Source organism: Ambystoma mexicanum, chromosome 1p (assembly GCF_040938575.1).
Source record: "Ambystoma mexicanum isolate Mex_15411 chromosome 1p, UKY_AmexF1_1, whole genome shotgun sequence".
NCBI lineage: Eukaryota > Metazoa > Chordata > Amphibia > Caudata > Ambystomatidae > Ambystoma > Ambystoma mexicanum.
This window is the reverse complement of record NC_090921.1, coordinates 149,907,298-149,933,769: the sequence shown is the minus strand read 5'-3', so window position 1 is coordinate 149,933,769 and position 26,472 is coordinate 149,907,298. Positions and strand designations below refer to the sequence as shown.

General features: G+C 49.6%; 1 long non-coding RNA gene across 1 annotated transcript in view; it reads right to left on the bottom strand.

Annotated features, from left to right (window-relative positions):
- LOC138567362 (uncharacterized) overlaps positions 1-25,685 on the bottom strand; it is a 34,539-nt gene extending 8,854 nt beyond the window's left edge. The window contains exons 1-2 of the long non-coding RNA XR_011302180.1: positions 25,406-25,685; positions 12,716-12,844 (exon numbers count right to left, since the gene is read on the bottom strand). This is a non-coding gene — a long non-coding RNA (uncharacterized lncRNA). The remainder of the gene's footprint in view (positions 1-12,715; positions 12,845-25,405) is intronic.
- Between the last annotated feature and the right edge of the window lie 787 nt (positions 25,686-26,472).

The window sequence follows — 26,472 nt, the reverse complement described above, 5'->3', positions numbered from 1 at the left end:
TGTGTGTATGTTGAGATGCGGGGGTGGGTGTCGGATGTGTATGAATGTTTGTATTTGAATGTATTTTGTGTGTATGTTGAGATGCGGGGGTGGGGGGGTGTGTCGGATGTGTGTGAATGTTTGTATTTGAATGTATTTTGTGTGTATGTTGAAATGCATGGGTGGGGGTGGGTGTCGGATGTGTATAAATGTTTTGATTTGAATGTATTTTGTGTGTATGTTGAGATGCGGGGGTGGGGGTGGGTGTCGGATGTGTATGAATGTTTGTATTTGAATGTATTTTGTGTGTATGTTGAGATGCGGGGGTGGGGGGTGTGTCGGATGTGTGTGAATGTTTGTATTTGAATGTATTTTGTGTGTATGTTGAGATGCGGGGGTGGGGGTGGGTGTCAGATGTGTATGAATGTTGGAATTTGAATGTTTTTGTGTGTATGTTGAGATGCAGGGGTGGGGGAGTGTCGGATGTGTATGAATGTTTTGATTTGAATGTTTTTTGTGTGCTGAGTTGGGGGGGGTGTGGGTTCGGGTCTGTATGGGTGCATGTTTGTGTGTGTGCTGAGTTGGGGTTGGGGGGGTTCGGGTCTGTGTGTGTGCTGATTTGGGGGGTGGGGGTTCAGGTCTGTATGGGTGCATGTGTGTGTGCTGATTTGGGGGGTGGGGGTTCGGGTCTGTATGGGTGCATGTGTGTGTGCTGAGTTGGGTGGGGGGTTCGGGTCTGTAAGGGTGCATGTGTGTGTGCTGAGTTGGGGGGTGGGTGGTTCGGGTCTGTATGGGTGCATGCTTGAGAATGTGTGTGCTGCGTTGGGGGGCGGGGGGTTCGGGTCTGTATGGGTTCATGCTTGAGAATGTGTGTGGTGCGTTGGGGGCGGGGGTTCGGGTCTGTATGGGTGCATGCTTGAGAGTGTGTTTGGGGTATAGTGTTTGGTTGGGGGTGAGGGGGCCATGGGGCATACTGTTTGGTTTGGGTGAGGGGGCCATGGGGCATAGTGTTTGGTTGGGGGTGAGGGATAGGGGGCATAGTGTTTGGTTGGGGGGTGAGGGACAGGGGGCATAGTGTTTGGTTGGGGGTGAGGGACAGGGGGCATAGTGTTTGCTTGGTGGGTGAGGGACAGGGGGCATAGTGTTTGCTTGGTGGGTGAGGGACAGGGGGCATAGTGTTAAGTTGGGGGTGGGAGCCATGGGGCATAGTGTTTGGTTGGGGGTGAGGGGGCCATGGGGCATAGTGTTTGGTTGGGGGTGAGGGGGACATGGGGCATAGTGTTTGGTTGGGGGTGAGGGACGGGGGGCATAGTGTTTGGTTGGGGATGAGGGACAGGGGGCATAGTGTTTGGTTGGGGGTGAGGGGGCCATGGGGCATAGTGTTTGGTTGGGGGTGAGGGATAGGGGGCATAGTGTTTGCTTGGGGGGTGAGGGACAGGGGGCATAGTGTTTGGTTGGGGGTGAGGGACAGGGGGCATAGTGTTTGCTTGGTGGGTGAGGGACAGGGGGAATAGTGTTAAGTTGGGGGTGGGAGCCATGGGGCATAGTGTTTGGTTGGGGGTGAGGGGGCCATGGGGCATAGTGTTTGGTTGGGGGTGAGGGACAGGGGGCATAGTGTTTGGTTGGGGGTGAGGGACAGGGGGCATAGTGTTTGCTTGGGGGGTGAGGGACAGGGGGCATAGTGTTTGGTTGGGGGTGAGGGACAGGGGGCATAGTGTTTGCTTGGGGGGTGAGGGACAGGAGGCATAGTGTTTGGTTGGGGGTGAGGGACAGGGGGCATAGTGTTTGCTTGGGGGGTGAGGGACAGGGGGCATAGTGTTTGGTTGGGGGTGAGGGACAGGGGGCATCGTGTTTGCTTGGGGGGTGAGGGACAGGAGGCATAGTGTTTGGTTGGGGGTGAGGGACAGGGGGCATAGTGTTTGCTTGGGGGGTGAGGGACAGGGGGCATAGTGTTTGCTTGGGGGGTGAGGGGGCCATGGGGCATAGTGTTTGGTTGGGGGTGAGGGATAGGGGGCATAGTGTTTTCATGAGGCGTGGGGGCCATGGGGCATAGTGTTTGGTTGGGGGTGAGGGATAGGGGGCATAGTGTTTGCATGAAGAGTGGGGGCCATGGGGCATAGTGTTTGGTTGGGGGGTGAGGGGGCCATGGGGCATAGTGTTTGGTTGGGGGTGATGGATAGGGGGCATAGTGTTTGCATGAGGCGTGGGGGCCATGGGGCATAGTGTTTGGTTGGGGGTGAGGGATAGGGGGCATAGTGTTTGCATGAGGCGTGGGGGCCATGGGGCATAGTGTTTGGTTGGGGGTGAGGGGGCCATGGGGCATAGTGTTTGGTTGGGGGTGGGAGCCATGGGGCATAGTGTTTACTTGGGGGTGAGGGGGCCATGGGGCATAGTGTTTGCTTGGGGGTGAGGGACAGGGGGCATAGTGTTTGCTTGGCGGGTGAGGGACAGGGGGCATAGTGTTTGGTTGGGGGTGGGAGCCATGGGGCATAGTGTTGCACTCCATGAGTGAACTCAATAATAAAGCTAAAACAGGCACAGTTAGGAGATGTACATCCTTTGCTTTTTTGAGGAAACCTGACTCAACGAAGGCCATACTCCTCTTGGGCAACCCAAACAGCAAACTATAGCAGTCCAAAATAACGGAATGTCCAATCAATGGTCAATAAAATATATATAATTTAATTAAACAGACGATATACAATAACTAAATCGAAATAAATTATAACAATGGAAAATGTGTAGTACAAAATGTAAGTTTGAAATGCAATAAAAATCGTTACCCCTCAAAAACATATTCTTTTTCCATGTGTTTAATACAAATTGGGGGTTGAAAAAGCCTCCTGACATGTCCCGCCTACCGCCCCGCCCACTTTTACTTTTCGGCCCACTATAGCCCTCATGTAAGGTACTTTCGGCCCTCTGTCAAAATCAGTTGTGCACCCCTGATCTAGACAATCTGGCTTCCGCCCACTACATGGAACGGAAACAGCCCTTATTGACTTAAAGGCCCAAATAGACGAACTGAGAGATCAAGGTAAGACAGCCCTCCTCCTCCTACTAGATCTCTCAGCTGCGTTTGACCTTGTGGACCACAAGGTCCTCTATAGACATTTGGACTCTGCCGCTCACTTCTCCACCCAAGCTATCAGCTGGATAGAATCCTTTCTGAGTGAGAGAACTATGAGAGTCTTTTCCCCATCGGCAGCAGCAGACCCCATACCCATCACTTGTGGAGTCCCTCAGGGATCCTGCGTCTCCCCGACTCTTTACAATATATTCACCAAACCTCTGTTCGATGATTTGGACAATCTCGGTATCACCTACACCAACTATGCAGATGATACACAAATTCTCTTCCCACTTTCTGGGGATCATAGTAAGGACAGGGAGTTGGTGAACAGAGTGTATCTCATCATTCAGGCATGGATGGCTACTCACGGTCTCTGCCTGAATGATGATAAAACAGAGTTGATCATTCTGGGCACACAAGCCAATATTAACAAATTGGGCCCGGACTACTCAGCTTTCAGCATAGATGGAAATGTCATCAAAGTCTCGAGGGAAGTAAAAACACTCGGTTTTTACCTCGACTCTACCCTGTCTTTCACTAAACAGGTCAACTTCCTAGCTTCCACTACTGCCTACACCTGTAAATTGATAAGAGCAGGCAAGCCCTTCCTGTCCAATTCCAGCTGTCTAATCTTGGCTAGAGCCTTAATTTTATCCCGACTCGACTACTGTAATGCCCTATACAGTGGTGCCAATAAAGCCACTACCCAAAGACTCCAAACTCTACAAAATAATGCTCTTAGAGCCGCATTAGGCATAAAGAAGAGGGAGCATATCTCCTCGATTAGGCGGCAACATAAATGGCTCTCCACAGATAATAAAATCCACCTAAAAATGATCTCATTGACCCATAAGGCCTTAAACAATGCTGCTCCTAGTTACTTGACGGACAAAATAAAAAGAAAAACTTCTAATAGACCCATGAGACTCGCCAACTCCAATTGCTTGGTAGTACCCAGATTTAGACTTGCCAAAATTGGTGGTGCTAGCTTCCCTGTGAGAGCTGCTAACTTGTGGAACGCCTTGCCACCCAACCTAAGAGTTGACCAACCCTTCCCTCACTTCAGAAGGAACTTCATCAAACATATTAACGCTAACAACGACTAGACACCTGAACCTTCACAAGTGTAGCCCTACTCAATGCACCCTGATGCGATAGTAACCCTTATGTTTATAACTGCTAACTCTGTATATTGTTAACTGTACATTCATGTAAATACGGCAACTGTTAATTTGTACATTCAAGTAATTTTGTAATATTGTAAATTCATTCATATAACATTGTAACATTGTAAGTCTCGCATATACTTGTTGCTGCGCCCTGTAACCTAAGGGTCTGGAGCGCCTTATAAATAAATAAACAAACAAATAAACAAACTGCCGTGAAAATAGCCTTAAATCATAAGGCGACAACTTCAATTTATTCAATTCTCCTTCAGTCTGAAAAAACATCAGCTCCTTTCAACATATCAATCACTTAAGGAGTTAAATTTGCTCCGTACACAAACACGGGCCTTCCTCCAATAACCTTTTTTTTTTAAAAACTTGTTTATTTTTTAAACCAGCACACAGATGGTAGCTAAATTAACAGGCATTAAACAACCAGTAGTCTCCAGTTCAATACATAGGCATGCACTTGGTTTCTCCCACCTCCTCCCCCCTCAACTGCCATCATGGTCCAGCGAGGCCTGGGTTGGCTCTGGCCCTTCGCACCGCGTACGAAGGGCCCTCGCGACCAGGCGTGGTTTATAAGTTACCGCCGGGAAGTTCTGATCGTAGTCCAATACAGGCACCCAAATGTTCGAGAAGCGGTGGAGATGGACAGCGTTGGTCGCAGTGATTTTCTCTGCTATCAAAGTGTCCCAAAGTTTTAGCCACCATAGGATCATCAAGGGGCCCTCGGGGGACGTCCAAGTACGTGCCACTGTGATCTTTGCAGCAAGCAAAAGTTGTGTTAAGAGGGTAGCTCGCCTGCCGGTTCTCGGGTAGATACCTGGAATTGGGACTCCCGGGAGGATAGGTTCCGGCTCCAACAGGATCACCATCTGGGTGATGTCTGTAATGGTAGCAATGCATTGGGACCAAAACTCTTTTACCACTGGGCATGTCCACCACATGTGTAGGTAGGACCCCGGAAGGCCACAGCGGCGCCAGCACAGGGGTCCAGGGCCTGGTTAAAGTGGTGCAAGTGGAGCGGGGGTAGTACCATCGTAGGAGTAACTTCTGCACACACTCCCGGTTGGTGATACAAAAAGAGGAAGAGTTTGTCCTCGACCAGATGTCTACTCAAGTCTGATCCTTTATGGGATTCCCCAGGTCCGCTTCCCACTGTGACATATATGAAGCCTTGGCAGAGAGTAGGTCCACATGCAGTAACTTATAGAGAGTTGAAATTTTCCCTCGAGTTGGTAGGTCTTCCAGGGTCAGTTCAAGGAGGCTATAGGCACGTAGTGCTGCCGAACGGGTCAGCGGATGGGAGCACCAGTGTCGAAGTTGCGAGTAGGTGAACCTATCCGTTTCTGCCAGCTGGAAGGCGGTCTTGCACTGCTCAAAGGATCGTGGCTGATTCTCCACAAAAAGCTGACCCAGGGAGGTGAGGCCACCTGCGATCCTATTCCTAAAGTTAGAGGGTCAGGATCCTGGCGAGAAGGCTGGATTGTGAAAGACTGGGGAGGAGGGGCCTGGGCCTCCCAGGATGCCTCTATGTTTCTGAGCCCAGTCCCATGCCTTTAGGGTATATTTAGTGGAGGATAGGGTGCCGGTCCGACAGGCGCAGGGAGGGGGGGATGTGTGGGAGGAAGCGCAGGGGGATGGGCAAGCGTGACTGCTCGATCTCTACCAATTTCGTGCTCCCTGAGTCGATGGCCCAGGCCTGAGTGTGGGCTAACTGTGCTGCTACCTGGTAGTTCCGGAGGTCAGGGACCCCCAAACCACCAAGCCCGGAACTGCTCATCATGGTCCTTTGGGGGACGTGCGATTTCTTACCCCTCCAAATGAAGCAGCATATTTTTCTCTGTAGGCATTGGAGTGGGGGCCATGGGATCGTAGTGGGGAGGGATGCACAAGCATAAAGAAACCGTAGGAGAAGATTCATTTTACAGGCTGTGAAACGGCCAAGGAGCGAAATCTCCTGCAGGAGCCAACAATGGAGGTCCCTCTCCAGCTCTTTGAAGAGTGAGGGGATGTTCGCCGAGTAGACGTCTCCCGGGTTGGCGGGAACCTGGACCCCCAAGTATGGAATAGTCTTTTCGTTCAGTTGAATCGGGCATAGGGATCTCAAGGACTCCCGGTCCCCCGGCTCTAACCCAAAACCCCACAACGCTTACTTCCCGAAATTGATGGAGAAGCCTGATACCCTCCCAAACTTACAAATCTCTGCAAGGGCTGGCTCTAATGAGGCCGGGATATCTGTTATAGATAGCAACACATCATCAGCATAAAGTGCGATCTTGTGTTGGGAGGGGCCTACTTGGAGGCCTTGGATCTGGGAATTAAGACAGATTCATTGGGCAAGGGGTTACATGCCCAGGGCAAAGAGTAGGGGACAAAAGGGGCATCCCTGCCTGGTCCCAGAGGTCAAAGAGATTGGGTCGGATAGGAGGCCATTGACTCTAAGGAGGGTTTTTGGGGATTGGTAGTTAGCTAATACCAGCCTTTGAAACGCGGATCCGAAGTGAAAGGACTCAAGGGTGAGTCGCAGGAATGCCCAGTCCACTCTGTCAAATGCCTTAGTTGCATCTAGGGCTAATAGGGGCAGACTCCGCAAATCCTGGTTCGCAATGTCTATCAGGTTCAGGACTCTGCGAATATTGTCCCCAGTCGATCTGTGCATTATGAACCCCGTCTGATCGGGGTCTATGATGTCAGGGAGGAAGCCTTCCAAGCGATTTGCCAAAACCTTTGAATATATATTGGCATCAAGGTTCAGTAGTGAGATGGATCTATACGAAGTGCTATCCCTGGTGTCTGGCTTAAGGATGAGGACCGTGATTGATTCCTGCATGGAGGGGGTGATAGTTCCCAAGGTAGCAAAGGAAATGAAGAGCGTTGTCAACGGTGCTATGTGTTGGGGTTGAAAAGTTTTGTAAAACCAGGTTGAGTATCCGTCTGGGCCTGGGGCCCTGGGTTTGAGACTCCTGATGGCCGCGTCAATCTCCTCCCCAGTGATGGGAGCCTCAAGGTTCTCCCTCGCCGTGTCTTTAAGGCGGGGAAGGGCCGCACCTTGCAGGTAGGTCTGTTGCTCCTCGAGAGACCTCAGGGATGCTGACATGGTATCCGAGAGGTGGGCTGCCGCCAGTTGTAGCTTGTCCTGGTCAGCAAATTGGACTTTGCCTTGGGGGTCACGCAGGCCCAGAATAGGGTTCCGCTTCTTTGCCTTGGCAAGTTTGTCAACAAAAAGTTTGTTTGCCTTATTGCTTTTGGCATAGTATCCTTGTTTGGTTTTGGCCAGTAGCTGCGCAGTGTCTTCAGCATAGAGTGCCTCCAGCCTCTTTCGTGCAGCCTGTAGGGCTAAGTGGGATCTCGGGGTCCAATGTTTGCGTTTGCAGAGAGCTTCTGCTTCACAGACCTCGTTTTCCAGGACCATGTCGGTTTGCCGCTTGCGTTTGTGAAAGGCGGCTCCCTGAGCGATTATCTCACCTCGCACCACTGGCTTCATTGCATCCCAGGTATTAGCTGGGGAAGTGTCTTCGTTCCGGTTTTCTCTAAAGAAGTTTTTGATAGTTTTCGCTATGGAGTCCCTTATCGACATGTCATTGAGGACGGGGTCATATAAGGTCCATCTGCGTCGTGGAGGAGGGTCATGGGCTCGAAGGATCAGGGCAACTGGGGCATGGTCAGAGAGCATCCTAGGACCAATGGCAACATCATCGGTGAAGGCCAGAAGTCGGAGAGAGGCCAGGGAGAGGTCGATTCGGGAGTGGGTTCTATGGACGTATGAGCAGAAGGAGTAATCTCTTTCATTAGGGTAGAGCAGTCTCCATTTGTCCGCCAACTCAAGGGTCCTTAACAAGCGAAAGAGACCTACCGCCAGTCGGGAGTCTTTGTGGGCCAGAGGGTGCGATTTGTCCTTAAGCAGGTCAGGGACCCCATTGAAGTCTCCTCCATTGATCGTCTGACCCTCAATGAACTGAGAGAGAGCTTCCTCCAGGTCACTATAGAATCCTTCTTGTTTGTCATTAAGAGCGTAGACCGAGACAAGGGGGTAAAGTTGTCCGTAAATCAGGCATTTGACCGCCATAAAGCACCCATCAGAGCAGCGCAGGGTGTCCAGGATTTGTGGTGTAAGGGCTTTTGCAAAAAGTATGGCAGTGCCTCCTTTCTTAGTGCCATTGGAAGCCAGGAATTGCAATGGAAAGAGTCTGCTGCGAAGGCGGGTGAAATCCGCTGGAATTAGATGAGTCTCTTGCAGGAAAACCACAGAGGCCTCCTCATTCTGTAAGCGTTGCAGCATGGATTTCCTTTTTGGGGGGGGAGTTCAGGCATCTGAAATTCAGCATGACGAATTTCAATTTTCGGTGTGGTGGAGGTACGTCCTGAGCCTCTGTAGAGTCTCGGGGCGGGGGTTGGGCAGGAAGGTGTTCAGTCATCATCTGGAGGCTTAGTTTGGATGTGGGCACTGTGTGGCTGGAATTTTAACCACCTCCAACGGGAGGCTGAGGGTATAAAAGTTTGGGAGGCCGTACGTTCTGGTTCGGTGAGTCCCATGGCCAACGGGGCCAAACTTGTCTGGGTATCCAACAGGGCCAGGACAGTGAACAGGATTTGAGTTCACCTTCAAGGGGATTCTGATGGCATACACCTTGGAGAAGGGCCAGGGCCGTACGAGGCTCGCAGTGTCGCTATTGTTGCACTAAATTCCAGTGCCGAAGCCTTCCGAAAATGGATTGTGACATCTTTATTTCACGTTTCGGTGCCTCTGCACCTTAGACCAGGACGGGTGTCTTGGCTTGGGCGGAGACCTATTTAGCTCATCCCGGGGGCGGTCTGGAGTGGGGTTGCTTATGCCCCACCGGGAGAGTCTGGGCATAAGATCGTTGCGGCGTCCTCGAGATGGCTGATTCTGCACAGGGTCCCCTGATAGGAAAACTGCAGAGCCATTGGGAATAGCCATCGGTAGCGAACTTGGTGGTCTTGAAGAAAAAGCATAAGAGGCCGGAGGGCCCTTCTCTTGTGCAGCGTTATGAGGGAGAGATCCTGATAGATCTGGAACGGGGCGCCTTGAAAGGTTAGCTCGTCTCGAGAGCGCCCTATCGCCGAGATGGCTTCCTTGGTGGAGTAGAAGTGGATCCTCGTTATTACATCAGGGGGGAATCCGAGTCTACCCCCGTCTCTGACAGAGCCTGTGGGCGTGGTCCAGAATGAGTTGTGCCTTGTCCACGTGCGGGAGCAGCGATTGGAAGTAATCACCCACATATTCAGCTAATTCTTTGGCACTGAAGAGGGGACCGCACGGATCCGCAGGTTATTCCGGCAGGCCCTATTTTTGAGATCCTCCTGTTTAAATTCAAGAATCTTGCTCCTGTCACGTAGGGCCTGGATAGAGCGTTGCATTTCCACAAGGGTAACAGCATGACCCTGAGTTGAGTCTTCCACCTCCGCCAGTCTTTGTTTGGCTTCCGTAACCCTCTGGTCCATCCGCTCCAGCTTAGTGGTAAGCTCTGACATGCATGATCTGAACTCCGGCTTAATGTCCAACATGAAGGACTGGATGTCCTCCTTGGTCGTCAGCATCCCCTTATCTTCTGGGATCTTCTGGGGCGTGAGTTTGGGGGGGGTCGGACTTCTTCCTTTATCCGCCGAAAGCAACATAGTAGAGATGTCCAAGCTTCTGGGAGGTTTGAGATGTTTAGCCATTGCTCCAAGTCTCGGTTCCAGGGACAGTTATGTCAACTCAAGTGCAACAGTGGAGATGAGGGGGTCCCAAGGAGAGCTGTTGCTGGGTGCAGCTGGACGGGGTCCACGGTGACAGTTCAGCACTACATAGGGGAGCGAGCCACCGGACGTGGAGACCTGAGAGGTTGAGACTTGACAGACAGAGTCGTGGGTGAGAGAAGAGCTTAGGTGGTTAGCAGGGTTCCCGGCTGGGTCTCTGTATGATGAGGCAGGAGGTAGGAGAAGAGTTCAGGATAGGGCTTTTATGTCGCCGAGGGTGGATCTTAGGTCACTATATTACTTCTTGTTGGAGACCGTGGTGGCAGGGGTCAGGTCTCAGGGTCCCAGTAGATTTGCTCGTTGGCCGCCAGCACTTCTAGTGGAGCCACAACCCCTGCCAGCTGGTGAGAAATGGGGGAGTGGAAGACTCCTTTAGCGGGTAGCAGCAGGGCCTGAGTCTCTAGGCGGGGGATAGGTGAGTGGGCCGGGGCGCCCCAGGAAACAACAGGCGTAGCGAGCGCGGCTAAGCGCAAGCCGAGGGCGATAACGGCTGGCTGGAGAAGGCTGTCTGGTTAGGCGGAGAAGGGCCCCCTAAAAGCTGTAGTGCCATTTGCTAGGCTTTCCACTGGCTGGGGGAACCATATGGCAGCTGGGGCACTTTGGAGGAGGAGGAGGCCAAGCAATGCTGGGCAAACAGCCGGAAGCGGGCGGTGCCTTGATCTATGGCCTGAAGCCTCGAGGGAGGGCCAGATGGGGGGGCTGATGCCAGGCGCGGCAGAGTACCGCGTTACAACTCTGGGCCCCGAGGGGGGCCAGCCAAGGATGTGAAGGCTGCCCAGGGAGTAATGGACAGTGCGGGGATATGGACATGCCGGGGTCCGCCCCTAAATGGCAGTGGGGGCCGGAGCTGCTCACAGCAGTGCCCATTCTCTGCCGGAGCGCTGCCCAGGCAAGATCTCTGTTCAGTGCAGGGCAGACGCACCAGGGACATTGGAGCATGAGCCCCACACAATTGTGCCTGGAGCCAGCTGGAAATGCAGAGGCGGCTCTGTGGAAGGTGGGTCCGAGAGGTAGGGTCCCGTCATCTAGCGATCGCCTGCATAGGTCCCAGTTGTGGGCCCCAGGTAAGGTGCCTCAGTTGCGTCCTCCAGGGATGTCCGTCATCTTGACTCAGGGGCGGCGGGCCGGGCAGGGCTCCAGCAAACATCAGAGGCTCATCTAGCCTTCGGTGGGTACCGCTACCCTTCCAACAGACTCTATTGCTTAATCCGCTCCGAAAAGACGGCAAAAGCTTCATATATTCACATTACGCTACGGGCATCACGCGGAGGCTATCAAGCGAGCTGCCACATTGCTGGCGCTCCTTTCCACGCCCCCATGCACACCCTCTCATAACTTTTAATGTTGATCATAAATCACCTCGTTTAACTGCGGCTGTTATCTGTTTAAACAAACACTGTCCTTTAGCAGTGCACGCTGTCTTATCTTGGCAAACCGCGAAGCCACGCACTTCTAAAATAAATCTCTTTTTTCTGCACAGGAGCCCTGTATTAATCTCAGCTCTATTCTCTATGCAAGAACAAAATGTCCTGGCACATTTACAGCTCTCTCTTCTGTGAGCTACACAGTTGGCAGCAAAGAAAGACACCATTTTTTCACATTCTGTCACGTTTTTATCTAGCTGTGTCTGTAGGAAATCCAGTGTGGTTTTCTATCGTTCAAAGTTAATTAAATAGTTTAGTCTGTCTAGGTTTGGTAAATTCAAGAATTAACTCAGTATTTACTGTATTTTGGTTTTTACAAGGGTTCAAAGATGGCCACTTTTTCCAACCTTATCTACATTTTCTCACAAAATATTGCATTTACGATACTTTTTAAACAGCGCACATGTATATTTTTATCCATAGCTCATATTTTTCATCCCTTTTTCTCATTATTGAACATTTTAATTTCTGGCTTGGTGCCAATTTTTTCTTAACACAAAAAAAATGCATTTTCATAATTCTTCAATATATAAACAAATGTACAGTACACAACACATAATACAACACATAAATACGATTTGGCAAGCATAACAGACTGGCCGGCACATAAAATCTCACAGTCTCCTCTTTAAGACCTGTCTTACCCCTAAGAATACTCCTACGGAGTGTAAATCGTCCTCTTTAAATTCGCCTTTAACCAAATTCGTAGTCTGCGTCACCTGTCTATAAGGCTCTAAGTATGATTTCTTATGTGTTCTTTAAAACACAGGAACCTGGCATATCCTTTATCGTGATCTCTCCTCACAATAACTCAATTGCGTGGCATCTCCTCAAATCAATTGCTTAATATTCAACACTCATTGTTTCTCAAGTTACTTTTCCCCAATCCCGTTACTTCTAAGCTACCATATTACACTCTAAAAACATTGATTTTCCCAAAATAATTTTTCTAAGAGGGGTCTCCCAAAAGTGGTTAAAGCTTTTTCTGAAAGATGTTAAAAAAATAACCAGAAATAATTTTTCTAAGAGGGGTCTCCCAAAAGTGGTTAAATAATTAATTAAATAATTTTCCGGAAGACCCCCAAAAAATGACCTAATTTAATATTTCTTGGAAGATTTCCAAAATAACTTTAAACTAATTTTTCTTGGAAGACTGCCAAAAAATAGCCCCCCTCCATCCCTAGGTGCCAAGGCGCCCTCCCATGATATCAGGTCTGTGAGTTCCTTCACTTTAGTGATGTGCGGGCAACTGCAGTTTGACCCCCATCTCTCTCTCGGTCCTTCTCTCAGTCCTGATAGCATGTTACCTGTTCGTCCAGATTCTTTGGTCCTTAAGAAATATCATCTTAGGACTCCTGGCTGCTGGCACTTCATGTGAATAGAGGGTCCCATCACCCACTCACCAGGCATTGGCCCCTCTGGGTCAGGAAGGCACTCTGAAACACAAAAAGACATTAGGTTTATTCTTCTCAGCAGGGCAAAACACAGCATACAGCACACCAAGCAACCCTCCCGATTTAGGCGGGAGACTCCCGATTTTTGGATGAAAAATATTGCTATTTTTCACTGTCTCCTGCCTGAAATACCTGTAGCCCCAATGCACTCCTATGGGGAAATGTTTGTCTCCCGATTTCCCTGTGGAAATCTCCCTCCCAGCTGTGTCTGAATGTTGGCATGTATGCACCAAAGACATCTCTGCAAACTCTCACTTTCCCTGGCTCTCAACCCCTTTTATACACTTTAGAAAGGTGAGGTAATGCAATGATGCATGTACAACCCCTTTTCCTGCCTGTGATTAGTTGGTCTACCTGTCACTCAGAACTACTCTAAACAGGTTTTACTTAGCTCATTCTACACCAGTTGACTCTGTATGAACTTCGTTAAAAAGTATCCATTGATGACATCATGATTTAGCAAAAATCCAGCATCTTAGAAATTGCCTGACCATGCCAGGCTTATCTCAAAATGGTGGATCAACCTATTCCTCATCAGAATTTGATACCTGCTCCGATTTGAATCTAGTTTTTCAGTAATTTATAATAAGCACGTACTACTTAACATACTTTCTATCACACAAGGCATTCTGACCCCACACAATAGATCGCTCCTCTAAGCGCTTTCATGAAAAGGCACTACATTTCTGATTTTTGCAACATTTACAGTCATTGATCAACCCGATAAGTTATCTGCATTCAGTTTGAGGTGGAGGGAGTCTACCTCCTGTACTTTCAGTTTGAGGGTGGTAGGACCACCTTCTGTACACTATGTTACCACAGCTGCCACCTTCCGTATATGGCTTAAAATCAAGGCAATGTATCCTTTCTATACGTGACTACCTGCAGAGAATGGACGAATGGATGAATTTTAGTATACTATGTAATGCTTAAAATGAAATGTATATTTCTGTTTTTTCTGATGAAGTATTGCTTGTATTTATAATGTTATTTTAACGTATTTATGGTTTTATGTGAGAAACGACTCAATGTTTCCTAAATGCACGTAAAAAAAAAATAAGGCTGTCCTAGTGGAATCTTGTCAAATAAAAGGGCCTATACTAAATTACCAAAAAAAAAAACTATTGCCAATCCTTACAACTAAATACCGAAAATAGTGTGGGATAGGGTTCACAAGAAAGAAAGAAGTGTTCACAAATGATAAGGCAGGATGTTGTGCCGCAGGTCTCCCTTCCCCACTTTTAGCGCACGGGACAAGGCAGGACTCCTGAGCACAGCACACTCTCAAGCTTTCCCAGCACGAGATGACAGTTCCGCTTTCAGCTATCAAGACCTTCGGTAGGTAAGTCTCTTTTCTACAAAAAGTCACTTGCCTCTGAGACCTAATCAGTTTAAAATAACAAACAAAAAGTTCCTTACTGTATGTACGTTGGGTGATGACTTTTCACCCCTGGATCCTCCTCTTCCAGGCTCAGAGCTCAGATCCCTCACAAATATCAGCCTCCCTCTGTCGGGTTCACTATGGATGTTCCTCAAAACAATTTCACCTGTGGCTTTCACAAATCTTAATGTCTTTTTAAACAATCCACTGTGGACATCCCACTGTCGGGTTCACTCTTGTCAACACACTGTTTATTTGGACTTCAGGCTTCCCGCCGTTTCATCAGCATCCCTCCGTCGGGTTCACTCTTGCCAACTCTTGCCAATCACACAGTTCTTTCTCTTTTCTCACTGTGCAGGATTCATCTCCCTTAGCTTTCCAGTTACGTGCAAGTCAAAGACGTTTGACTGTACAGGAGGTTCTGCTAGACCCCTTGTATGACCACTTTGACCTTTTCCTTGCAGCTCTCGTAGGACCTTCTGGTATCGACAGTTTCAACAAACATGGGATCAACCAGAGTCTTTTGAATGAGCACCCACGTGGTGCTGGATCCCATTAACATGGGCCCAGGGCTGTTACCACATGGTGTTGCCTGTGGAATGGGCACATAACGCCATTAGCACCCCGGGTTACCAAAGTGGCAACGTGGGTTGCTAAAAAAAAGGATTTTCTTCCTACAATGGGAACCGTGCGCGTCCCGTTGTAGGGAGGAAAATCCTTTACCAACATGGCCACCATGGAAAGGGAAGGCGGAGCCCCGTATGGTGCTCCGCCTTCCCTTTCCATGGCGGCCGTGGGAAGCGGAGAGGAAAGGAAGGTGCAGCGCCGTCGCCGAAATAAGGTAAGTGGGGAGCGTGGGGTTGAGAGATGGCCGTCAGGCTGCTTGAAACGCGGGCTTGTACTGGCGGTTAAAGCCTGCGTTCCTAGCCACCTGATTGGCTGGCTCCCCCATCCGGAGTGCTAATAGCAGTTAACTCTCTCCTTCACGTCTGAAACCACACTGTTAAGAACTGCTGTGAGAATGAGCTGTCTCCTGCCCACTACCCTTCGAATCACTCCCCTGCCATGCAAGTACAAACCCCATCAATTGCTTAAAAACGTATGCATATGAAAGGAGGTGCTAACAATGAAACGCTTTACATTAGTAATTGCAGAGCCTTTGTTAACTGTGCAGCTGCGAGAAACGTTTTTCGTCTGTGCCCTGCCTGCCGAAGGGTCTGTACGTCAGGCAGGTAATGTCAACATAACCCAAATTTTCGTGCGGAGGGGGGCTGAATCTTAACCTGCCCACTTGTACTATGAGCCACTTAGCTACAGCCCATGAGTTCATCCCCAAAGTGGCAGCAGCGATAGAAATGATTTGTATAAAAGAAGAATTATTTTAAGTTGTCCTTGAAGAAACACCAGAAGATATACTGACATTTTATACTGCCTGGCAGGGCAGGATGCTTAACGACTGTGGAATATATCCCCCAAACTCTGAGAGCCAGTCTGTGGATACTTTCCTCAGGCGCTTGGTACTTTCGGAGGGTGTACAAAAGCTCTATGAAGGAAAAGGCTGGCTACAAAGCAACAGTCATTTTGCCACGTGCCCACATAAATGCACTTTTCGCTCAAACTGCCTTGGAAAGAGAATCAATATCAGCGCCGTTCAGGGGCAGCTGGCGATGCATACAAGCATTACAGACTGCCTACCGACTAGTGCCTTGCAAATATATTGCTGAAAAAGTGCCACAGGGCTCTGGTCAGCTTGGGATCCCAGTCTTCGATTTGAAAACAGAACGAAAGAGACCATGATAACATTCTCTCTCGGTTCTCTTTCCAGTCATCAACGTTTTACTGGGCTACGAGTTGACTGTAGACTATCCCCATTCTTACAGGGAAAGAGGTGCAGACTGTGGCCTGCTGGTGCCCAAGGGGCGGGTCAAGGAGGTGACGCTACCAGTGCCACGGACCGGGGCCAGAAAGAGAGGCAGTAAGGAGCCCAAAACAAAGGGCCTTCCATATTGCGTCTTTTCTCCATCCCGGAAAGGGCTTAGCTCCGAATATTTTATATAATATAACTTTATCCTGGCGGTTGCACGGGCCCCGGAGCACTCACGTACTTGGCGCCCCTGGAATAATCAAAGCTAGTGCTTTAAGTGGGGTGGTAAATTGGGGAGGGGGCTCTTGTTAGGGGACGTGGCCTAAGTACGAGCACTTAGGCCACGCCCACCAACATGAACCCCTCCACCCCAGCCTTTGCATTCAATGTGCTGTCATTAAAGAAATGCAATGCAGGGGTTGCTGACCCTCCCAGGCAACCCTTTAACCACACAGCTCCTTGAATGCAAGGGCTGCATGATGTCTCTTTATTCAGAAACAGGGGGAGGGCTGGGTTGGCCAGCCTCTCTTTTTGTTTCGGAGTAGAGAGATAACACCAGTGGAAGCCCTTTAACCAGTCACGGTTAATGAGCTTCCTGCTGCATGTTAGCTCTGTACTCAAAAACAAAAGGAGAGTCTGGCCAACCCAGCCCTCCCCCTGTTTCTGAATAAAGAGAAATCACACAGCAGATTTAGCCGAATCGCTGCTCGGTTACACAGCTAACTTCAGCTGTCAGCATTTCGGATTAGAAACAAGAAAAAGCCGATGCTTTTTCTTTATTCTAATTCGAAATGCTAACACCGACAGGCAGCCGTGTAACCGTGCAGTGCTCGGATAAACAGCTGCCTGAAAGGTCGGAGTGACTGCGGCTAGTTGGGGTGAGCCCGGCAGAGCCCCAGCTTGGGAGCCCATCTCAGAGACTATCAGGGCTTGGCCCTGGCTAGACCCCACCCATTTAAAGCCCTGATTAAAGCATTCAACACCGTAATGTTACTAAAAGGTTTGTTATTGTCTGTGCATCACAATTTGCATACGTGATATTATGGCTTTTCTATGTATGTTTTATTGTGCATTTGTAAGACGCTTATGCATCAAGGCAAGCCGAGCGGGGCGGGGAAGGCCAAACGGAAAGGCCATTGAAACTCTCTGCAGCTCTCCGCTGCTCGAAGTCGCTGCCTGCAGCAAGCCAAGCTACACGCGGAGTAGTCGGAGCTCGAAGGTAAGCTGCCCCCCCGCTAGCCCCTCCGTTGCCACGAAAAGAGGCCAGCACTTCATAGCTGCAAGCGTTTCTAACCCAGAGGGCCACGTGTCTTAGAGCATGCACTATTTCTTCCCCCTTAGCTGCCTCTGCACCGTCCTCCCATTCCAGGAACCTGCGGTTAGGGCTAGACTATTCCCCTTCACACACCCCCCCTTGCGCCCCCAGTGTTGGGCAATGCTGCAGGCACCAGTCGAGGCCTGGTAGCCTGTGCCCCATGGCAGCCAGGCAGGGGAGAGGGGGAGCAGCAGCCCAACAAATGGGCCGGTGCTCCCCCTCTCCCCCACCAAACTACAAAGGCAACGCGCTGTCGCAAAACCGGGAAACACAGAGGGAGGGGCAGGGTGTTAATCAACACCTTGACTCCTCCCACAGGGATGCAAGCCCAGGGCTTGTAACAGGAAGTAGGCGGGGAGCAGTTGTGAGGCATCATAAGGTGCAATTTGTTGTCAGCATCAGCCGGCCAGGGGGCTGGCACCACAGCCCCCTCCCCACACCGAAGGAGAAGGACCCAGGCGACAGCCCCTGGGTCCCATATAAGGAGCTGCTTGGCAGCAGAAAAAAGAGCCACTTCGTGGTCCCTGCACGGGGACCCAAACCAAAGAGTACTTTGTGCACTGAGAGTCTCTTCTTTTTCTCAGAACCCTCCCACCCTAAGAAAAAGGACGAGAAGAAAGAGAAAGAAGACAGGTCACTGCACGGTGACCACACTGTCCTGGGACAAGAATGCCGGCACGGGCCAGAGGGGGTAACCTCGGGACCCGATGCCCAAAAGTACAGCATATTATGGTTACTGTAATTATGATTATGTTTGTTATGACCATAACTGTGCAAAAAAACCCACAGCCTTTTATTGCCAACACTTACCCAATGTGTCCGCGTACTACCTGGGGGGAAAAAGCATGGGGCGATTGTCAGCCAGGTCATGTTACCTCCCTGCCTGCATATGGGTCCACTGGTTACTTTGCCGCCTCTTGCCACCCTCTGTTACAGAGCCTCAGACTGTGTGGCTGCACCCTGGGTCCTGTCCTTTCCCAATAGCAGCCTCAGTAATAATGCAGCTGCACCTCAAAGTTGGAGGCACGGGGAGCGACGGCGTCCGCATGCCAGGTCAACACAGATGCCTCCCACGCATTCGGGCACAATGCAGTGTGCTAAAACTAGTGTAACACGGCCAAAAGCTGCTTATGGCATTTCACTATGCTCCTGCCCCACCACCACTCCTTGGGCAGAACTTATTGACACTTGCCTTCCTGATGCTCCCCTGCCAGTGGCCCCCATCAAAGTGCCTGTGGTTTTGCCAGTTGTTACCTCAAATCATGTTGTGCCCCTGCCAGTGGCCCCCATCAAAATGCTTGTGATTTTGCCAGTTGTTACCTCAAATCATGTTGGGCCCTTGTCAGTGGTCTCCACTAATGTGCCTATGATTCTGCCATGTGTTACTCTAAATCATGCTGCACACTTGCCAGTTGCCCCCATTAATGTGCCTTTGATTTTGCCATGTGTTACTCCAAATCATGTTGCACCCTTGCCAGTGGCCCCCATTAATGTGCCTGTGGTTATGCTAGGTGGTATTGAAAATCATGTTGCGCCCCTACCAGTGGCCCCCATCAAAATGCCTGTGATTTTGCCATGTGTTACTCCAAATCATGTTGCGCCTACAAATCATGTTGCACCCTTGCCAGTGCCCCCACTAATGTGCCTGTGATTCTGCCATGAGTTACTCCAAATCATGCTGCACACTCGCCAGTGGCCCTCATCAGTATGCCTGTGATTGTGCCCTCTGTTACTACAAATCAAACTGCTCCCCGTCCTACTGCCCCGACCAAATCGCCTATTGCTACTACTACTCACAGGAACACCTCATCGCTTCCTCTCAGCTGTGCTCTTATCAATGCCTGTTCGCTCCCAGACCACGCCCTGGACATTCACGATCTCATTATGAACCAAGACCTTGACTTATTAATCTTCACTGAAACCTGGCTTCATGAAGCTTCAGGACCAGCCCTATCTATAGCCCTCCCTCAGGGCTTTGCCATCTTCAGGCAGGATCGCCCACGCCCGAAAGGTGGAGGGGTAGCCCTTATAGCGAAAGAGACCATCACAATCAGAACAGTCCAAGGAGGAGACTTGGGTTCCAACAGTGACCACCTTGTCCTCAAAGTCAACCCATCCCCGAATTGCACGATCACCCTCCACATAGTGTATCGACCTCCAGGGCCAGTGTCAGACTTCCAAGATGCCCTCTTACATGCCCTAACTAATAACCTTAAGAAAACTTCCAAAGTCCTCCTGCGAGGGGACTTCAATCTTGGTCCTTATGACCTGTCAGATTCACAAGCCACTACCTTCAACAATTCCTTATCCTCCCTAGGATTCCAACAAGCGGTGAAACTGCCCACCCACACTAAATGTCGCACCCTAGACTGGGTCGCACACCACAACTGCCCCCCTACCATCGCAGCCATTTCTCCTATCCCTTGGTCAGATCACCATTCCATTTGCTTCAACCTGAACATTGCTAAAGAGCACCACAGCCAGCTATTCCACTCCCTCCAGCCTTCTGTAGGAGCTCCAGACATCTCACTAAGGAAAGACTCCTTCCCTACCTTCAGTCGCCTGCCCTCAAGGCCCCTTTCTCCAAGGACCCAGCTACCCTGGCCACCACTTACAACACCACCAATACCCATGCAGTGGATGCCATTGCCCTGCTCACCCTGGGAAGGCCAAGCGTAATAAACATACAAACTCCTGGTTCTCGAGATGCGCACCAGGAAAAGGGCTTCACAATCCGCCTGGCTAGGCAAACCTTGTCACTCTACCAAATTAGCTTTCAAGACTATTGCCAAAGAATATAAAGCTGCCATTATCACAGCCAAGAGCAACTCGTTCAACACAAGGATAGCTAATGCAAAATCTGGCTCTAAGGAAATCTTTGCTATTTTTAGAGAGCTGGAATCACCAGCTCCCACTCCACCTTCCATCCATAAAAATGCAGATTGGTGTAATAGCATCCAGTCCGCCATGCTGGACAAACTCAACCTACTGTATAGTAAACTCATCTCCCACCGCCCTAAACCAACAAATCTCTGACCTCCAATGCAAGTCCGCGCAGGACTCCCCCTCCTTCTCCTTCAAAGAAATGAACGAGCAGGAAGTCTTGCACTCTTAAAATCAGTCAAACCGTCCAACTGTAAAAGAGACTCCTGTCCTGCACAACATATTAACTAGTGTACCACCACCTTTGCCCCTTTCCTGACAGCTTTCATTAACGCCTCCTTCTCAGCTGGACTGGTACCCTCTTGCCTCAAAGCAGCCTGTGTACCTCCGCTCTTGTAGAAACCTTCACTGGACCAAATTGTCCCAGGGAACTATAGGCCCATTACTACCGTCCCTTTCTTATTAAAACTCCTAGACAAAGATGCCTATCTGCAGGTCCAAAACCTCCTGGAAGTCAATTGTCTACTAGGTCTACGCCAGTCAGGCTTCCTTCCAGGCCATGGGACAGAGACAGCACTTCTAGACCTTAAAAATCAAATTGATGATCTCAGACGCCGGCTAACCGGCACTCCTCCTTCTACTCGACCTATCAGCAGCTTTTGATCTTGTTGATCACAATACCCTTTGCCACCTCCTTTTATCCACTGCCAACTTCTCCTCCAAGGCCACAGCCTGGATTGTCTCCTTCCTCCAAGGTAGAGTTATGAAAGTCTTCTCGGACCAAGCTTGCGCCAATCCAGACACTATCAAATGCAGTGTCCCGCAGGGCTCCTGCATTTCGTCCACCCTTTACAACCTCTTCATGAGGCCCCTATTCAACTTTTTAGATGAGTTAGGCAAATCATATAGGAACTATGCCGATGACACGTAGGTGCTCATCCCCCTCACTGGGGACTATGACCCTGACAGGGAAAAACTTAACTCCATTTACTCCAAAATTCAAACCTGCATGGCAGAAAATTGGCTTTGCCTCAACAGTGAAAAAACTGAGCTACTACTCATTGGGGCCCTGGCCACCCTAAAGAAACTTGACGAACACTACAACTCCTTTACCATTGACAATACCCCTCATCCTGTTTCGCAGGCAGTCAAAACCTTAGGGGTCTTCTTAGATTCCAATCTGACTATGGGCAGACAGGTTCACGCGATTGCTTCTGCTGCGGCATACCACTCAAAACTGAATAATGCAGCCAGACCCTCCTGTCCAGACAGAACTGTCTCACTAAGGAAATGGCTATAATTGGATCCTGGTTAGACTACTGCAACGCCCTCCTAATAGGCACTTCTGACAAAAACATCAGAAAATTACAAACCATACAGAACAATGCTCTCCGGGCTGCCACCGGCATCTCTAAAAGAGAACATATCTCGGCGACGAGGAAACTAGTCACTGGCTCCCCATCAAGGAACGCATCACGCTCAAAACCCTCGCCATCACACACAAATGTGTCAACAAAACTGCACCTCTGTATCTATCATAGATTTGCTAAACCCAGCTCAGGCAGACCTTCAAGGACGGCATACACCATCATAGTCACTGTTCCTAAAATCTGGAGGGCTTGTGCAGGAGGTTCTAGCTTCCCATTCATCGCTGCGTCCCAATGGAACGCCCTACCAACGCAGCCAAGGAGCATGATTCACACACAGCTTTCAGGAAAGCCATTAAAACATGGCTGTTTGGCTAATAATGCCTCCTAGATTGCTGTTTCCTCCCATAATGTCTAACTCAGCACCTTTATTGTATGCAATGAGTTATGACTCAAGTAATTTTTTTATGTACCTGCCTCCTTTTTTCATTATGCCAAAGTTATGCTCTCTGTAACCCACAAGCACCTTCATAATGTGTAACTAAGACATTTGCTTGCAACAGTGCCTCGATGCCTTTGGGCTGTAGAGCGCTTTACAAATACAAAAAATTAAATAAATAAGGAACTGTGTTTCAAAGCGCCCACAGGGCAGAGGGGAGGGAACAAGGGAACAAAACAAGACAGTGGGCTGAATTAACAATGATGAGCAAAAGGCAGAGGTAGTCCTACTAGGCCTTGTGAACATTCAGGGTGAGCCCCGCTGCATCCAGAAAGAAGCTGGCGCCCGGTGCGGCATTCCTGCCGCTGGGGTGCCACGAACATCACAGCACCGGGTCGAAGAAGGCAGCAGGGATAGACGCAACACCAACCCGCTCCAGCAGATTGTGTCTGCTGGACTCTGCCCTCACAGGGAGCCACCACGAGCCCACCAGGTACATTTTTCATGATAAATAAATGCCTCGAGAAGGCCTAAAACCCACCATGCCACCAGGGAATGTTATTATTTTAAAAGGCTCTGCAGGCCTTGAGCAAAACAACTTCCCTGGACCCCAGCAGGGTCCACGTTCAAAAAGGGGCGTGGCTTAAGACCTCCCATGGCCTTCCCCTGTCACACCCCCTTGAGCCAGGTAAGTGATTGGACAGGGTGAGTATCAAATCCTGGAAAAGGTGCAGCATTTAAGGAGGTGCATGTGTGCAGTTTGGGTTAGTTTGGTGAGGACAGAAGGTCGTCGAGGACATCTAAGAAATCAAAGGATATTGGCCTAGAGTGAAACAGAGATTATAACTATAGGAATAGTAAGAAGCAGGGAAGTAGAGTGGGAGTAAGGAGGGAAGAGATGATAATGGTGATAGAGGGCTAATGGAGGTGGGAGCGATAGTAAGAAAAGGAGTAAGATCAAAAGGTGGAGGTGGAAAGGCAGAGTGAGAGATCGATGGGATTGTGACGTTTTGGGAGGAGAACAGCTTAAGAGATAAGTATACTGAAGGATCAGGTACCAGAGGGTGTGAAAGGAGTGAGAGTGGCACCGGGTGGAAGAAGGCACCATTAACAACTCCCTGAGACTACTACGCAGGATATGGGAGGGAAAGTTAGACGATCCATAGGGAGTCAGGGAGCAAATGACGGGGTAAAAACGTGAAACCCGGGAAGTGAAAGACTGATAGGGGTTACTGATCCCAGCGCTACCAACATCCCCATTAGGGATGTCTGGGTTAGGGAGGCGTGGACAAGGTCGGGCAGACCAGAAAGAAGCTACTGCCCTAGCGCCAAACTTCCTGCCTCACTAGGCCCAGTTACCTATACCCAGAGAGAACAGCAATCCTATCTATTATTTAGAATAATCACCCTTGGAACTGCTATGAGAGGCAGCGTGATTCTTTGTGGCATCCCGCCCTGTCATATGTTGTGTCAGTAGTGGGATCGGCTGGATCCCGAAACAGAAATCGGCCACGCCCATTGAAAGATGAGTACCAATATGGAGGAGCTGCATCCCCAGGAAGATCTATTAGAACATCTACCACCAGGAAACAACAATTACTGGGTTAATTTTTCAACCATGGACCTCCCGTGCATATGTACCAACCATATACGAGGTCCGAAGTGCCTATGAGCATTATATCCCTGTTCATGAAAAGGCCTTAATTGAGACAGACCTGCAAGTGGACCTACCCGGACACTGTGTGGGATATTTTGCTCCAGTTTATCAGTCACAACGAAAGTTCCAGTACAACATTCTGATAGTACTGAGTCCTGTCCAGTATCCAGCCAACATCCAAGCCCTCTTAGTTAATTTGTCCACAGAACCTCTTTACCTTCGAGCAGGGGAAGCATTCAGGTGCTTCTTTTTGGATACTGTCTTGGAGAGCGAATTTACCTTACTGGGGCTGAAGTGAAGATGACACGGTTCCACGCTGCTCTGCACAGGAGCAGCACAAACCACTTGCCCCCACCACGATTTGGGTACATGTGGTTGTTATCACACACAAATGCCTCAGCAATCCCTGGAGGGAGGCAGGGTTAGGTTATAGCTGGCTGGATGGGTAGGAGGAGTCAGGGTAACCATATAGAGGGTCAGGAAGAGGTGATGGGTAGGTAGGGAGAGTTGGGAAGGGAGGTCCTTGGGTCTTGCGCACCCGTCTTTGGTGCTATGCTTTCACACTCACACTGCATAAAATGCACTTCTGATACACCCTTAGCCTCAAAGCGGGATTACCTCTCCCACTGAGTTGTAACACAACATGGTAAACATTTTAGAATCATAGAAAGGCGCTTAGCTTGCTCTGGGTAGGGTGTCCCTTGTTGTCTCGTTGAGGCGCGGTTCTCAGCGTGCCCTATACTGCTGTAAGAAACCTACCATTAGAGGGTGCACGCATGTTGTTCCTTACACACACACACATACGTCGCCTTCGCGGCATGCTCCCATAAGAGGCAGGGACGTCATTTCACCAAAATGACAGGGGTAGTGGAAGTGACATCACAATGCCACGCCCCCCACGAGTGACATCACCAGAAGTGATGTCATTTGGCCCCACCCCCACAAGTGACATCACAGGGAGTGACATCATGAAGCATTATCCCTCAGTACAAAAAATATGGTTACGATATCACTGTCTTGTGACATTTCATACAAGAATGGATCATCATATGTAGCAGTGTGTCAAGGCCCATATTGCCATGGGAAGTGTATGAACTCAAATCCCCTCTTTATGTGGATGCGCCCTGTTATTTCAACAGAACTACAGAGCAGGACAGAGGCTTATAGAATGATAGCTCTTCAACAGAGAGGCGAACATATTAATAATAAATAAGAGGGAGGGTAACTCATTTCATAACCTACCTGGGAGCCAGTTTGTCGTGGCACAGCACTGCACATGTTCTTACACTGTGGGTCAGGCACTGAGCATCGCAGTGGGGTCCGTACTGTACAACTTCTGCTGCACATAGCAAGCAGAAGCGCACAGGTAGGTCAGTTACTGAGGGAAATGCAGCATGACAGTCACTTCCGAGCGCTATACAAACAAACAAGCATTGCATACCCACATACTAATCAAATCAAATGGGTATATATACATACATGTGTCATAGTTTACAGGCCTGTTAGAGTGAGCAGACTGACAAATGAAAAGAACAAGCTCAGTGCTCATTACTTTAGCACCGAGCCAGGGAGGTGAAGACCAACAGCTATCCCTCACGGCTAGACCCTGGAAGGCGGATGATGTAAAACGGCTTTACCTGTGTAGTTCAGTTGATAAGGTAACAAAGAAGCCCGGCTTCAATACACACGTGCAGGATCCAAGTGAGGCAGGATCCGAGTGAGGCACTAGACGGACTGCCACATTACTGCTGTCAGCCGAGAGGCCAAGGATCCCTTGCATTCAATCCTGTTTCACGGGTGCAACGCTCCCCCCCCTCATATCTCCCGCTATATGTTTTTCTTCAATAATACACTCCGATCCACATCCTTTGACTGTCTCTATCGCGCATGCTCATCAGACCGTGTTCAATTCAGACGGCAAAATATCCGGCCTGCTGCGCATGCGCATTGGCTGATTGTGACGCTCCGTATTGGTCGACTTCGATGAAGTCTGCAGTGCTGTTATACAAGGGTCGACATATACCTGCCTGTGTTCTATTTCCTTGCTAAACAAAATCGTTGTGGCTTCCGCCAGTCCAGTTATGTACACCGCTGTACTGCCAACTCATTTTTGCCATGCAGTAGGAATCATTATATTTTAAACTGCATTTAGCCTTTTTTGCCCAGGGAATTATTTCGCATAAACCGGCAGACCTTTTGTGCTCCTACATCACAGCGGGTTTTAGAGGGGGAAAATAAGCCTTCTGTTAATTCAGCAATAACACGAGGAACGGCGGTAACAACATCAGAGCGAAGTGTTGAACAGGTACGGAAATAAACACTATTGCACTCCAGGGGTTGAAAGGAATATGCATCAAAATGCTTGGCATTTCAATTTTTTTCCTCTTCGGGAATTTAGCAAGTGTCTCAGGCCTGTGTGTGTTCTTCTGCAATGGTCTCGATCTATCAGATTTGCATAACTCAATTGTGTGCAAGACCGGTCGGCTGCCCAGGTGCAGGGACATTTGCACATAGAACAGTGAGGAGGTCCCAGGAGTCACTTCAGACTCCAGTGACTGCCGAGCCCGCAGTCCACATAGCACTGCAAATGAAAATGGAATTATAAAAATAAAATGGTAGTGCGAGTCTGGTAGGGTGAAATATGCATTTGTGTTCCGAAGGTCATACGCAGGACGTGCGCGAGGGGAGAGCGAGCCAAGACAGC